Source organism: Rhineura floridana, chromosome 1 (assembly GCF_030035675.1).
Source record: "Rhineura floridana isolate rRhiFlo1 chromosome 1, rRhiFlo1.hap2, whole genome shotgun sequence".
Classification (NCBI taxonomy): domain Eukaryota; kingdom Metazoa; phylum Chordata; class Lepidosauria; order Squamata; family Rhineuridae; genus Rhineura; species Rhineura floridana.
The window spans coordinates 47,163,974-47,179,609 of record NC_084480.1 but is presented as its reverse complement, the minus strand read 5'-3'; the positions used below and the strand labels follow the sequence as shown (position 1 = coordinate 47,179,609).

General features: G+C 42.4%; 1 protein-coding gene across 3 annotated transcripts in view; it reads left to right on the top strand.

The window, feature by feature from the left end:
* Positions 1-15,636, top strand: part of IQGAP2 (IQ motif containing GTPase activating protein 2) — a 211,485-nt gene that overhangs the window by 79,791 nt on the left and 116,058 nt on the right. Inside the window, exon 1 of one of the 3 annotated variants that reach the window (XM_061620414.1) lies at positions 1,867-1,886. The exons of the other annotated variants lie outside the window; for them this stretch is intronic. The gene's annotated coding sequence lies outside the window, so the exon portion shown is untranslated. Of the gene's footprint in view, positions 1-1,866; positions 1,887-15,636 lie in introns of those variants that run through there. 3 annotated transcript variants of the gene reach the window in all.

Here is a 15,636-nt window from a genome sequence, read left to right as displayed (position 1 = left end):
CTTTTAGTGGACGAGAGACATCAAAACAATGCAGAAAATAATGTAATTACATAACATTTGCAGACTTAAAAAAAAGATAGTGAATGCCACTTACATTTGCTTGCCTGATTTCCATTTCTGACCTTGGATGAACATGCAAATTGCAGCAATTTCTCCTACTGTTTCCGATTGAATTCTCTGGCATCCCTAGTTGTATCCAGTGCTGCACAGACAGAGCTCCACTCATTCAATGGGGCTACCCTTCCTTCTCCTCATGTGCTCCCAAAATCTGCTCTGGAGGATCCCCAACCCTCTGGAGCAGATTTTCAAGGTGTGCGGAGAACTATAGGGGCAAGAGGGGCAAGCAGACATCTGCTGCATGAGTGGAATGGCAGTGTTGGGTACAACCCCTTGCATCTCTTCTCATGTTCTCAACTCTTATAGGATGGGGGCTCAACAATCTGGCAGATCCTAATCGAGACCAGAACTGCTTGCAAACTAGGCTGGCCTTTCCCCTCCTAATACAATGTAAGTGTACCTTTTCTGGCATGTGTGTGACTGGAAATAGCCACTCCCTCTCCAAAAAGTGGCCATTTGGTGTCCAAACTGTAGGCATCCCCCTCCCGAGCCCAATTAAGGTTCTTTCCAATAATTTTAATATACATACTGATATATTTTTTAGTGGTTTAGTACTTCAGAATCAAGTTCAGTGGTTGTCACCTTTACGAAATATGAGTTGCTAAGAGTGGATTTATGATTCCTTGTAAAATCAGGTTTGGGCTTACTGAGATCAATGTTTATTTTAATACAGCTATGATTTCTTATGTGGTAACTTGGTAGGAGCCAAATGTGGGATGAACATTAAAAATGAACTACATATTCCAAGTGTTGAAACAATGAGTGCCTTTTTTTATTCACAAATTTGGATGCTGTTGCAATTGACTTGGTATTTCTGCTTCACATTTAGAGCAAGAACAATGAATAATACTCCCAAATTTTCTGGATTAAAGTGTGTCTTATATTTTAATGTTTCAGACATTTTAAAGAGCATCCTGGCACTTTACAATATTATTTAATTAGTCATGCCTCCATGTTGATAGTTTCCTTGACCAATGTTGTTGTTATACTGTATTTTGTTGTTGTTGCAGTCTACTGACCTGATGTTTCATAAGAGGGTAATATATAAATCCTGTTAGGAATAAAAACACAATAGAATTAATCTGAACTTTGAAGAGCACAAAGAGCTCAAAGAGGAAAGGAAAGAGTGTCACTTTTCCAACTTCTTCCTTTAGGTCCATGTACTTTTCAAGGGAGAAAAAGGTAACCATCCTCACCACTTAACAACCAGGAGGACGGGGGGGGGGGGGCTCAGAGGCTTCATAGGCACCTGGAGAAGACCTCAAGGGCACCCATGGATGCTGCATTGACATCCTCTGTATTAATGTATACAGTGGCAGCTGGTGCCCACTACACCTGGTGGAGCTGCTAAGAAGTCATGGGGCATGGGCAAGTTGCTCTGGTTTTCTCCTCCTCCTCCTCCTGTGCAAGGATACTGCAGACAGCTAAGCATTACTTCTGAACCAAAGTGAGACATTTTTCAATTTAACACCTAACTATATTGTAAAATGTCTTTCTTTTGTTCAGAAGGGGTCCCTGCTGTCATAGCTGCTCTTCTGTTGTGGAAAAAAGTGTGGCCTCCACCTGTTCTTGTTCTCTCCCTATCCTTCTCCTTTGCAAAGAAACAGTGGACATTTAAATACTACAGCTTTCTTAATATTTAGCACCTAACTATCTTATCTTCGTTCAGAAGGGGTCCCTGCTGTCACGATTTCTAGAGTGAATTCATGCTACAACAGCTGTACATTACTCAGAAATAAGCCTCCACCTACCACGAGAATTGTTCTCTGGTAAGTATGTACAGGATTGCAGCCTGAAATGGTTAGTCTTAAAGGTACCAGACAGGACTGTTAACAAGGGACACCATACATTTCCAGATCTATGGAAAATATTTCCTCCTGCCACCAGCTTATTCGTTCCTACATCTTTTCCCAGAATGTAGAATAAAATGCATGGAAATCAAGTAGACTAGAATCTGGGTTAAACTCACCACTGAGCTGTGAAACTCACTGTGTGCCCTAGGCTCAGTCACTGTCTCTCAACCTAACCTACCGAACAGGGTTGTGTGGAGAACATGGAAAAAAGGAGACCTATGAATGCTACCTTGAGCTCCTTGGAAGAAAGTTGGGGTGGATTTAAATGCAATACTGATAAATGAGGAATAATCAAAATTTTAAAAAGTGATTTCTAGCCTGTTTGTCCTTAATTTTGAACTGGGGTGGGGGTGCAGGTTTGTAATCATGAAAAAAAAAAACCTAAAAAATAAGCCTTGGTACAGTTTCCAAAATAGGTCCGCCTCCTTATAGAACGGGACACATGAAATAATAACAAAATAAGTCTTATACTATCTTCAAGACTAAAAAAAAATATGGTATAAGCTTTCATGGACTACAAAAAAAACCCTCTGAGCATGTGTAGTTTAACATTTTAAACTCGCTTACTTCTGTCTTAGGCCAGTTACCAACTCTCAGCCTTATGTTCTATATATATATGCTGCGCTGCAAACTTTATCGATCCAGGCAGACATCTGAAAAGAACACCACCGTTTTTAGTTGGTCAAAGTCACTGCTTATAATGTAATTCTAACTGTCTACTCAGAATTATGTCCAAAGGACATACTCACAGGTAAATAAATTATCAAGCAGAACAAAAACTGGACTGGAACGATGATCCACTACCTCCTCTCTTCTTTCCAATGGCTCTGCTGGGCAACAAACGTACAAGAGAGGAAGGCAGCCACCAATCCCGATGCCAGTGGGTGGCCAGATCAGGTATTGGCTGAGGGCCCTGCAGCTGGCCAAAGGCCCCTGTGGCCGGAAGGATGGATCTCCTGCTCCATGATCCTCACCAGCATCGGGGTGTGGGCCTCGATCACGTGGTGTGGTTCGATCACGTGGTGTGGTTTGTGGAACAGTAGTTCCACTCTCCCAGGTGACATCAAACCCTGTAGGTGCATGCAGCCAGCAGGCGCTTAAATGCACCCAGTTGTTGCACCTCACTCATCAGCATACATGCAGTGAGCAAGGGGTTGGACTTGATGGCCTTATGGGCCCCTTCCAACTCTACTATTCTATTATTCTATGCCTGCCATGACCCAAGATGGGGGCATCTGCTGCCATCTTGGGTGATAGCAGTCATGTGTGCAGATGCATGAGATAGCACAACCAGGTGTATTTAACTGTGTGTGAACACACATGGGGGAAGGCAGGGGCCTGTTGCAGGCAGCTGTTGCCCAAGGGCCCACAGTGGGCTGGGGCCAGTCCTGGCAGCCCCCTTCCTCCAAAAAACCTTATGGCAAATAAACTTGCAGAAGGGGAAGGTGATGGGATATGGGAGAGCAGAGACAGTACCATAATACCGTCCCAACTTTCTAAAAAACCCTGTGAGCAAACAAACTTGCAGAAAGAGGAGTCCAGGTAGGACTACAGATATACTTACTGCAACCTCCTCTTAACTTTCCAAAAGACTTTTTGAGGAAGCAAGCTTGCAGAAGAGAAGTTTTTAAATGGGTAAGTCACCACCTTACAGTGCAATCCTAACTATGTCTACTTAGAACACAGCAGGGCTTACTTCCATGTAAGTGGGGTTCAGATTGCAACTTTAGCAAGGGAGCAAAAGGTAGATTGGAGCAATGATCCACCACTTCTTACCTACTTTCTGACAGCAATCTCGTGGGGTTAGAGAATAGAAGCATTAGGAGAGTGGAGAATTAGTAGCCTCCTCCCAACTTTCTAAAAAATAAACACACTTGCAAAAGGGGAGGACAACTGCCAAACACATGAAGGTTGGGGATTGTCATGAGCCCTGCGGAGTGGTCCTGGAGTAATGAAGAGAAGGATGAAGATGCAGATTGGGACTTGGGGGAGGGTTCTAGTAACTTACAACCAGGAAGTGCTGAGGCAGTAGGCTTCAGTACTTTTGACACTGATAGCTCCTCCCTCTTAGCTCCAGTTACCACTGAAGGGACACTGGCTGATCAGGAGCCTGTCCCTTCTCCTCTCTCCTCCCAGGATGCTGCTGCAGCAAAACCACCTCCAGAGGAGAAGGGGAAGGATCTCGATGAAGTGTCCCTGCCCCCATTGCTCCAGACATGCAGACAACTGAGATGGCAGGCTCAGCTGGCCCTCACTTTCCCACCTAGGAGGAGCACTCACATGCGTGCGCAATCCCATTCTATGACACTTGCCTCATGCAAGTAGAAAGAGCCCACCCAAATTTACTTAAAGGTTGTAAGGGTGTGTGTGTCTAATTGCTGTGACAACATCTTAGTTTTGAGTAGTCATGCCTAGTTATACCATGTAGAGCAGCAGAAATACATAAGATTCCTGTAAACTAATCCATGAAGCACATTAAACTGGAATTTTTCATTAAACATACTGGAGAAAGATACACCAGAAGATCTGATCCAAATGGGTTGGGCCAGGAAAATTGCAGGGAAATTGGAAAATAACTCACTTTCCCCAGCTACCCCCCCATCAAATTAGAGACACAGACCACCATTTCTCCTACCAATCTTCCAATAGCATCCCCCCGGCCCATTCACACAAAAAATGCAAATAGCTTAAGAAGTGAAAATAGATAAGTCTTTCATTTGGAAAGACTAGCAGTCTCTCTCTTTCTCTCTCATTTAACAAATACTAATTCACCCCACCCCTGCAAGCTGTTGCAGCAAACACACACTTATACTGAGGCAGGCTGACATTTCTCTCAATTGTCTTCCCATCCATTCTCAAAAATAAATGCAAATAAAATAAAGCAGGTCTTATGTTTACTATAGAAAGGCAAGACTATGTCCAGCATTTTACAGCTCTGATAATGGTCAGAACCAATATATGGTTCTGATATAGGCTAAGGCTACCAAGTGGGGCTGTTCTTGAATCAGTCCAGCCTCCTTCCTAATTTGCTATAGTGGCTGTTTTAGATAGGCCTTATAACAGATAGAATAGGAGCCTTCCTAGGAGGACTGACAAGCAGGCAGACCAAGGAGAGGGGCTTGTTTGTCATAGCTACACTTGTTCTCTGGCCAATCAGATCTCTGTACCAATAAGCCAGTCCTAATCCAAAAGAAGCTGATTGACCAGAGAACAGTAGACTGACTGAAATATTTGCAGAGCTTCTCTGAGTTCAAATAGAAGTACAAAATGTGCGTGGAATGACAGAGTGTATGGCTTTGAGATTTGCTCAATATTCTCATTGGGAGGGCTGTACTGCAGTATCCGGCCTCCTCTGAGGGCTGGTTTCCACGTGACTTACTATGAAATTGGTGTGACTTGCATCCCCTTTTAATTTGCATGGTTCACATGACGTTGCAGGCAAAGAGAAGGCAGGACACTGTTTTTCCCTTTAAATCCATATTAAACCAATCCAGGGATAATGTGAAAAGTGAATGAAAAACCATCTCTGCTTTGCTGCATTCCTCCATGTATGGGCTTTGCTTTGACTTTTTTTTTTGCTGTGAGGTGGATCCTCACTTTCAGATACTCCCTTTTCTCCACCCACTAAACTGTCCGTGAGTTCCATTGTGTTTCCAGGCGCTTAACCAGCCACTTCTGGCTTCGCTCTGTCCTCCCGCATTTGCTATAGCCTTCCTTCCCCCCTTCAAGTTTCTTCCCTCCCCTCACTCCTTGAAACCAGCAATATGCTCCGTTTCCTAATATTGTTGTATCCCCCAATTACATGCGATGTGGCAGACGGCAGACACACATGCACGCATGCATGCACGCAGAGCTCATTTTTTAAAAAAGGGTTTTACTGCAAACCTGTCAGGAAATGACAGACAGAAAAACGGATGGGTGAATGTTATGATTGCCAATTATCTGCACATCATTCACTCCCCCCTCAAACCAGTTTTGTGTCAATTGCACTGCCATGCTCAGCCGGGAGAGGCATGCAATTGACAAGAAACAATGAAACTGACAAAAAAAAGCCAGCAGTAATTCCTCCCTGGTCCTCCAGAGCACTTGAGAAGGTACAGTCACCAGTGCAAAATCGTGTGTCCCGAAGACACTGGCTAGCATTTTATTTGTTTGCCATCCTCTTCCCCCCCCTCCTTTCCTTCATTAGACCCCAGTTTGTCCCACAGTGATTTGCCAAGAGGGAGTGGCTGGCTGGGATTCGCCTCAGCCTCTGCAGTTGGGAAGAAAGGACAGAAGGGAAGAGAAACAAGGGAGAAAGTGTCATACACTCTCCCCTCACCTTTCCTTTGTCTTGGGGGGGGAGACTTTCCCACACAAGAAGCAGGGAAATACATGCACAGAAAGTTAAAGGGTGGAAGAATGCCTCATTCTTTTGAAGAGGGAGAAGGTCAGGCAAGCAACCACTCCTGGGAACCCAAGAGTGAAGACGAGAAAAAGGAGGCTGCAATAGAGGAACGTGGCTCCTTAAGTCAATGCACAACTCTGGGACAAAAGAGGGGTGGGGAGTGCCAGTCCCCCCTTCTTTGTTCCTCCTGAAACCAGGAGGGGAGGGAGCAAGAAAAACAGGGGTGGGTTGGTGGGTAAGACAGGGCCACCACTCGTGCTCATTTCACAGTCTCCCTCGCTCCCAACCTCAGGCCACATGATAAGAGGCGTGTCGCAGGATGCGTGGGACTTCTGGTTTTTTTTGTTCTCTTTTGTCTCCTTTGCTCTTTCATTTTCCTATGAGTGCCTATATGTGATTTACCTCATGTACATCGAGGAAAGGAGGACAAGGAGTCACACATCTTGTCTTATGAGGAAAGAATGGTGGTCTCAGTCACGACTCCCCCTTCCACACACACACACATACACACACACACGAAGAAGAGAAGGATTGCCCCCTCAATCCCTATTACCAAGAAAGCGAAGGGGACGGAACTCATTTACGCTCTAATAACTAGAGCAGGAGGTGGGGAAGATGTTCAGCTGGGAGAAGCATGCGATTGACAAGAAACAATTAAACTGCCCCCCAAAAGCATCCCCCTCTCCATTAGCAATATCGATACCCTGGACTAGTAAACATGCAAAATAGGGGGCAGGGACACAAAACAGTGACGCGGATCCTTTCCAGAGGAACACTGACTAGTGTGAACGGAAAACAGCAGATTCAAAAATAGGAAGTGTGAACCGTGGAAATCTATCGTGATGGCAGCAACTGCGTCTTTACTGCAGAGTTCAACTCCTGTGTGATGAGTCCTGAGTTTATAGGTGTTACTGCCTTGACACTCTTAGAAACCGATGTCTTTAATCCTGTAATCAACATTAGAAAGCTAATCTTATTTTGCACAGGGTGTTTAACAGTTATCACAGGAAGCTTCTGCTTGCAGTAAATCAAGTTTTAATTCAGTTTGGAAGTGTGTGTAAATAAGAATGTCTAAACTAATGTTTTATATAAGCATTACACTTGACAATTAAAACCATCTCTTTACCCCCACACTACCTCACTTTGAACAGGTAAAGTGGAATTATAGCATTGTGCAAGTAGCACCAGTGCTGACTGATACTGCTAAAGAAGCAGAGTAAATGTTGTAAGGGCAGCTGTGTTGGAATAGTAAACACTAATAAATGCCTTCGTTGGAAGATGTGAAATGCTTTTGCAGTGTGTTCATGAGATTAATGTACAAACTCAAAGGAGAAAATTTTCCACTACTTGTACAATGGTTTGATCTTTTTGCTATGCCAAACTATTTTCCTTGTTCAGGCCTCAGAATTTGTTCAGCATATAGCCTTACTCTTGGAAAAGTACTGAGGAGAAAGTGTGATGGAGTAACATGAAAATAAATCCCCAATTGTAAGATCTATCTCATGGAGGAACTTATTTTATGACTAATTGACAATAAATTTATAACATGTTACCCATAAACATTTATCTGAACCAGAAGACGATTCTTGTCAATTTGCTAGACTTCACAAAAGTAGAAATGCATCTCTTGTCTTGTTGTTCTTTAGTGTGTAGTCCAGTGTCAGGTGGCCTGTGTTTGTGTGTCTTTATTGAACTGAAAGGTTTGTGAGGTCATTGGTGGCCATATGTTATGAGTCTTTCTGCAAAATACATTTAAGGAGTCCCTCCCAATTTTGTTAGATTATATACCGGTGTCCATACCTTCAGAGATGAAAATTGATTATAAGAAGAAATGTAATTAAACATGAAGTACATGTGTTCAGAATTTATATATATTATAGATAGGGATGGAAAGATCTATCAGTTTCTGTTCTCTCTGTTTCTTTTTTCCAATCTTAAATTCAGTTCTCCACATTTCTGCAACAATTTGAGAGTTCTCCAGCATTTTAGTGCAAATTTCTCCTAATAAACACATTTTATATGCAGTTTTGACTAATGTACACATTTTTGCAGTTTCTCATCATATAATGCATTGTTGTATGTTATTTTCACTAATATATTCATTTTTATGCACACTCTCCCCTAATACATGCATTCCCTGGAGGTTCCTGGAGGACAGTCATTGACCTTGGGAATGGCGCCTCCCTCTGGGTCAGCAGGCAGGGCCCACTTCAGATGACTTCACCCTGGGGGAGGGGCCATCCTGCTCTCCCTAGACCCGCCCTGCCTGCTGCAGCATTCGGTTGGGTCCTGCTGAGCTTCATAAGGGCTCAGCAGCTTCAGTTTCTCTTTTAAAGAACTTCACCCTTTTATCATTTTTTCTTTTTCTTTTTTTCTTCGACCCTCCCTTCCCCCCCACCAGCCGTCCTTAGCTTAGCACGGGGACAGGGATTCATTTAGGTGCGTCGGCACGAAGAGGGAGGCTTTTTTTGCAGTGGGACGCATCTCTCCCTCGCAGGGGCATGTCAGCTACTTGAGCAAGCAGCAGTTGCTGCTACTACATCAACTTGGCTTCCCCCCCCACTGGGCGTTGAGTGGGGAAGCCTGATTTCAGAGCCGTGGAAGGAGGAGCGGCTTTATCGGGGGGCCCAACCCTCCCCATAGGATCGGGTAGGGTCTCAACGCACGCGGCACCATGGAGGAGGCAGACCTAGGCTGCCTCTCGGAGGAGCCTGAAGCCTTCAGCCACAGCCTTATTGAGGAGGGGCGTGGCCAGGTATTGGCACCAAATGCATGCAGCCTGCAAATGGAGGGGGTGAGTACTGATTCTTTGCCCTTCCCAAGGGAACAGGAGTTTCCTAAATTCCTGCATTGGGTGAAGGGCATAGTGGCCAAGGAAGTACAGGGAACAGGTTCCTTACAACCCTGTGCCTCCCCTTGTGAAAAGAAAAAGAGGAGGCCTTCCCAGAAGAGGGCTCAGGCAAAGAGAAGGCGAGTTATTTATTTTTATTTATTTATTTATTTCATTTTTAAACCGCCCATAGCGAATAGCTCTCTGGGCGGTGAACAAAACAAGATTAAAATACAATATTACAATAAAATTACAATAAAATCAGCAACAAGTTAAACGGAAAAAAAATTAAATGAAACACATTGAACATTAAAATGCCTGGGAGTATAGCCAGGTCTTAACCTGGCGCCTAAAAGAAAGTACCGAAGGCGCTAGGCGTATCTCCACAGGTAGGCTGTTCCACAGTTCGGGGGCCACCACAGAAAAGGCCCTAGATCTAATAACAATCCTCCGGGCATCCTGATGAGTTGGTACCCGGAGGAGGGCCTTGGATATTGAACGAAGTGAACGGGTAGGTTCATAGCAGGAGAGGCGTTCCACAAGGTATTGTGGTCCCACACCGTGTAAGGCTTTATAGATCAAAACCAGCACCTTGAATCTGGCTCGGAAACAAATAGGCAGCCAGTGCAGGCAGGCCAGGACAGGTGTTATATGCGCAGACCAGCGGGTCTTCGTTAACAACCTGGCTGCCGCATTTTGCACTGGCTGAAGTTTCTGAACGGTCTTCAAGGGCAGCCCTACGTAGAGCGCATTACAGTAGTCCAGTCTAGAGGTTACCAGAGCGTGAACAACTGAGGCGAGATCGTCACTGTCCAGATAGGGGCGTAGTTGGGCTACTAAGCGAAGATGGTAAAACGCATTCCGTGCCACCGAGGCCACTTGAGCCTCAAGCGACAAGGAAGGGTCAAAAAGGACCCTCAAGCTACGAACCTGTTCCTTCAAGGGGAGTGTAACCCCATCTAGAACAGGATGAACATCCACCATCTGGGCAGGTAAAGAGCTCACCAACAGTGTCTCAGTCTTGTCTGGATTAAGTTTCAGTTTATTAGCTCTCATCCAGTCCATTATCGCGGTCAGGCAACGGTTCAGCACATCAACAGCCTCACCTGAAGAAGGTGAAAAGGAGAAGTAGAGTTGCGTGTCATCAGCGTACTGATGGCAACGCACTCCAAAACTCCTGATGACCGCACCCAGAGGCTGCATGTAGATGTTAAAGAGCATGGGGGACAAGACCGACCCCTGAGGGACTCCACAATGGAGAGTCCAGGGTGTCAAGCAATGTTCCCCAAGCACTACCTTCTGGCGACGATCCGCTAAGTAGGAGCAGAGCCACTGCCAAGCAGTGCCCCCAACTCCCAACTCCGCGAGCCTCCCCAGAAGGATACCATGGTCGATGGTATCAAACGCCGCTGAGAGATCAAGGAGAATCAACAGGGTCACACTCCCCCTGTCCCTCTCCCGACAAAGGTCATCATACAGGGTGACCAAGGCTGTTTCAGTGCCAAAACCAGGCCTAAAACCGGATTGAAACGGATCCAGATAATCGGTTTCATCCAAGAGCGCCTGGAGCTGGCCGGCGACCACCCGCTCCAGGACCTTGCCCAAAAAAGGGACATTCGCCACCGGTCTATAGTTGTTCAAAATATCTGGGTCCAAAGAAGGTTTCTTTAGAAGAGGTCTCACTACTGCCTCCTTGAGACTACCAGGGACTACTCCCTCTCTCAAGGAGGCGTTTATCACCTCTTTGGCCCAGCCGGTGGTTACAGCCCTGCTGGCCTTCACCAGCCAAGATGGGCAAGGATCAAGGGCAGACGTGGTCGCCCGCACCATTCCAAGCACCTTGTCCACTTCCTCGAGCTGCACCAACTGAAACTCATCCAACAATGAAGGACAAGACCGCGCTCTGGACACTTCAATGGAGTCATCTGTCATAACATCAGAGTCTAAGTCCCGACGGATGCAAGCAATCTTATCCTGGAAGTGCTCCGCAAATTCGTTGCAGCGAGCTTCCGATGTTTCCTTAGTATCAGGAGGGCCAGAATGTAAAAGCCCTCGTACCACCCTAAAAAGCTCCGCTGGGCGGCAAAGAGATGATCTAATGGTGGCAGCAAAATAGGACTTTTTTACCGCCCTAAGCGCTTTTACATACAACTTAGTGGAAGCACTCACCAAAGAATGACTACATCCGTCAGGAGTTCGCCTCCACCTGCACTCTAGCCTCCTTCTCTCTTGCTTCATCACTCTCAGCTCCGGGGTATACCACGGTGCTGTTTGAGTTCTGCACCGAAGGGGGCGCGTGGGAGCGATCATGTCAATGGCCCAGGTCATCTCCGCATTCCACAGATCGACCATGGCCTCGACAGGAGCGCCAGTGCTATCAGCCGGAAAAACTCCCAGAGCGCTCTGGAAAGCAACAGGATCCATAAGCCTCCGGGAGCGGACCAACTTAATAGGTCCCCCACCTCTGCAGAGGGAAAGGGTTGCCGTGAGTCTAAAGCTCAGCAAGCGGTGATCTGTCCATGACAATGGAGTAGATGAAAAATACCCCACTCTCAGATCACCATCTCCATGACCAGTGGCGAAGATCAAATCAAGAGTATGTCCTGGACTTCCCGGAAGGAGTGCTGGCTGGTGGTTGTCTCTGAGGGAGCTCTGCCTCAGAGGAAGCTTTTTTCAGGTTAAAAGCCAGCCAAGAGGAATCTTGGACTGGCTTAAATGTTCTCCAAGGTATAGGAGAACCGATCAGATTTTCCACAAGACTTCGTTGAGCTGTCGGCGGCTGGAATTGATCAGGAAATCCCTGAGATAAGAAGGCATGCCGATCGGCTGAAGACGGAGTCAGGATTTCCACGCAAGCTGTACTGGAAAAAAGCGAAGCGTTCTTTTTTTTCTTCTTAAAAAAAAACGTTCTTAACCAGCGAGCCTACTTCTGTCTAAATCTTATCATTCGGCTTAAATTACTACAATAAAAGAGATTTGTTTACGAATCAGCAACTGAGAAACCTGGGTGAGTCATACTTTTTCTCTTTTAAATATAATTAAGGAAGAAAGAAAATGTAAACAACTTATATACTTTTTTTACGACAAAAAGCTGGCCTGAATTTGGAGCTTTAAAGTTTAAAAACGGATGAGAGGTAATTATTATATTTTGGACTATTTTTCTCTTTGGACTATTTCTTTTTGGACGAATCTGCTGCTCGTATATGTTACTAATTGCTTGGTGTTGGGAACCAGAATTGTTTTGCATTCTTGGATGTAGATAAGAACTGTGCTGTGCTGGCTGGATTTCAATAACAGGCCTGGAATATTAACTTTTTTGTTGGTGGAGGAAAAAAAAAAGAAATAGACTGCCTCTAGGTTTTGGAACAGTGATTAATATCAGAAATTAAAGGCTTCTCTTGAAAATGACAACTAAAAAAGCAACTAAGGCCCGGGAGCGAAGAGGTTCTACTGATCCACAGGAAGGGGCTATACCCCCAGATATGTTTCAAATAATAATGGAAGGGATTAATGATATAAAACAGGATATGAAAACTGAATTGACAGATATAAAAAAATATATTAAAACACAAGTGGATGAGATTAAAGGGACAATTGGGCAAATAAAGGAGGATGCAAAAAACACTAAAGAAAAGGTACAAATCTTGGAGAATAGAACAGATATATTAAATCTGGAATTAGAAAAAAAATTGGATTATATGGCTGTGACTGAAATGAGAAATAAAGAACATTGTTTGAGATTCCGTGCAATTCCTGAGGAAACAGGTGAAGACATCAGAGATAAAATTGTTAATGCTCTAGCAAAATTTCTGGATTTGAATGAAGATCGGATGGAATTTGAAATAGACAAAGTGTATAGAATTAATTCCAGATATGCAACAATGAATAAAATTCCAAGAGATGTGCTTGTTCATTTTATAAAGAAGACGACCAGAGATATGGTATTACAGCAACACTTTAAAAATACCTTTAAAATTGATGGTAAGGAAATACTGGTGATGAAAGAAATTCCTATTAGACTTTTACGTAAGAGAAAAGAATATGCTTTCCTTACAGAGAAACTTAAGCAACGCAAAATTCAACTTAGATGGGATGTTCCAGAAGGAGTGATCTTTACATTCAGACAACAGAAATATCGATTGAATACTGTTCAAAAAGCAAGGGACTTCTTGAGAAAAGCTTCAAAAGATATGGATGAAGATAAACTCAAAGATATGGATATAATTCCTGGGGAACAAAGTCAACAAGATATGCGGAGGAAGGGAAGGAAGATGAGGGATTAAAAGGAGCATCAGGCACATTTTAAAATACACGCTTAAAGATGGATTACAAATATCTAACTTGGAATATAAATGGAGCCAATACGGCGCAGAAGAGAAAGAAAGTGTTTCATTATCTGAAAAAATTAAAATTGGATATAATTTGTTTACAAGAAACTCATATTAAGAAGAAAGATTCCAAATATTTGATTTGTAAAAATTTGGGTGAAGAATTTATTTCGGCTGGACCAAAAAAAAAAAAATGGAGTTGTTCTCTACATTAACCCACAATTGCTTCCTAAATTGGTATTATTGGATGATAGTGGTAGATTTGTGGGGGTCGAAATTACTCTACAGGGTACAAACATTTTGATAGTGGGTATTTATGCCCCCAATGAAGATAAAACAAGGTTTTACACAGGACTTATGGAAAAATTGTCAGAGTTTTCATATGACCATTGGTGCGTTATGGGTGATTGGAATAGGGTAATCTCACCAAAAATTGATAGGCTTTCTGAAAAAAATATCAAAGAGACACAGGGTAAATTACCAAAGATTTGCTTTGAACTGATGGAACATTTAGAATTGGTGGATACCTGGAGATATATAAATGATAATGCAAAGGAATTTACTTATTTTTCAGAAAGACACAAAACATTCTCAAGGATTGATATGATTTGGATGTCTAAAATTTTAGTGAAGGACACTTTTAAAATGGATATATTACCAAAAACTTTTTCGGATCATAACCCTGTGATATTAACTTTAAAAAAGAAAAATCTTGGATTTAGATGGAGACTAAATGAATCTTTATTACAGAATGACAAAGTAGTACAAGAATGTAAGAAGAAATTAAAAGAGTTTTTTGAACATAATTTACATAAAGGAACAAGCGAAAATATCGTTTGGGATACAAGTAAGGCATTTATGAGGGGATATCTTATTAAATGTAACTCTGAATTAAAAAAAAAGAAACAGAAAATGCAATTAATTTTGGAAGAAATAAAACAAAAAGAGGAAGAATTGAAAAAGAATCCAACTAAAGTTTCTATTGTAAATCAAATCAAAATGTTACAGAAGCAAGTATCAATGCTGACAGTTAGAGAAATTGAAAGAAAACTAAATTTTGCTAAACAAAGGACTTTTGAATTTGCAAATAAACCTGGGAAATGGTTAGCATATAAATTAAGAAAAGAACGTCAAAAAAATATCATTTTAAAGATACAAGAAGGAGATGAGACGTTGACAGATAATGTAAAAATTAAAAAGATTTTTCATCAATATTATTCAACATTGTACAAATGTCAGGAAATTCCATCTGAAAAAATAGAAGAGTATATATCTAAACAGAATTTGCCTAAAATTACAGATTTTCAGAGACAAGCTATTAATGGTCCTATTACGTCAAGAGAGATATCTGAAGCTATAAATAAAATTAAATTAGGAAAGGCACCAGGACCAGATGGGTTATCTGCAATGTATTATAAATGTTTGGAGGAAGAACTCTTACTACCTTTACAGTCTACAATGAATCTTATTCTGCAAGAGGGAAAGATACCGGATAGTTGGAAAAATGCTAATATAACATTAATACCTAAAGAGGAGCAAGATTTAACTAAAACAAAAAATTATCGACCAATATCTCTATTGAATAATGACTATAAAATTTTTACAATGATCTTGGCAGAAAGATTGAAAATAATATTGCAACAATTTATTCAGGAAGATCAATCAGGGTTTTTACCTAAAAGACAATTACGTGACAACGTCAGGAATGTCTTGAATGTCTTGGAATATTTAGAACAACAAAATGATAAACAAGCAGCTTTGATTTTTTTAGATGCTGAAAAAGCATTTGATAATTTGAATTGGAAATTTATGTTCCAGGTTTTGGAGCAAATGGATTTTGGAGACAATTTTATAAAATGGATTAGATCGATTTATACATCTCAGAAGGCTCAGATAATTGTTAATGGAGATTTAACGGATTCATGTGAAATGCAAAAGGGTACAAGACAGGGATGTCCTTTATCTCCCCTTTTATTTATTCTGGTCTTAGAAGTGCTGCTTAGAGATATAAGGCAAGATAAAAGAATTTCGGGATTAAAGATAAAAAAAGAAGAATATAAATTGAGAGCATTTGCTGATGATTTGATAATTGTACTAGAAAATCCTTTGGAAGGAATTAAT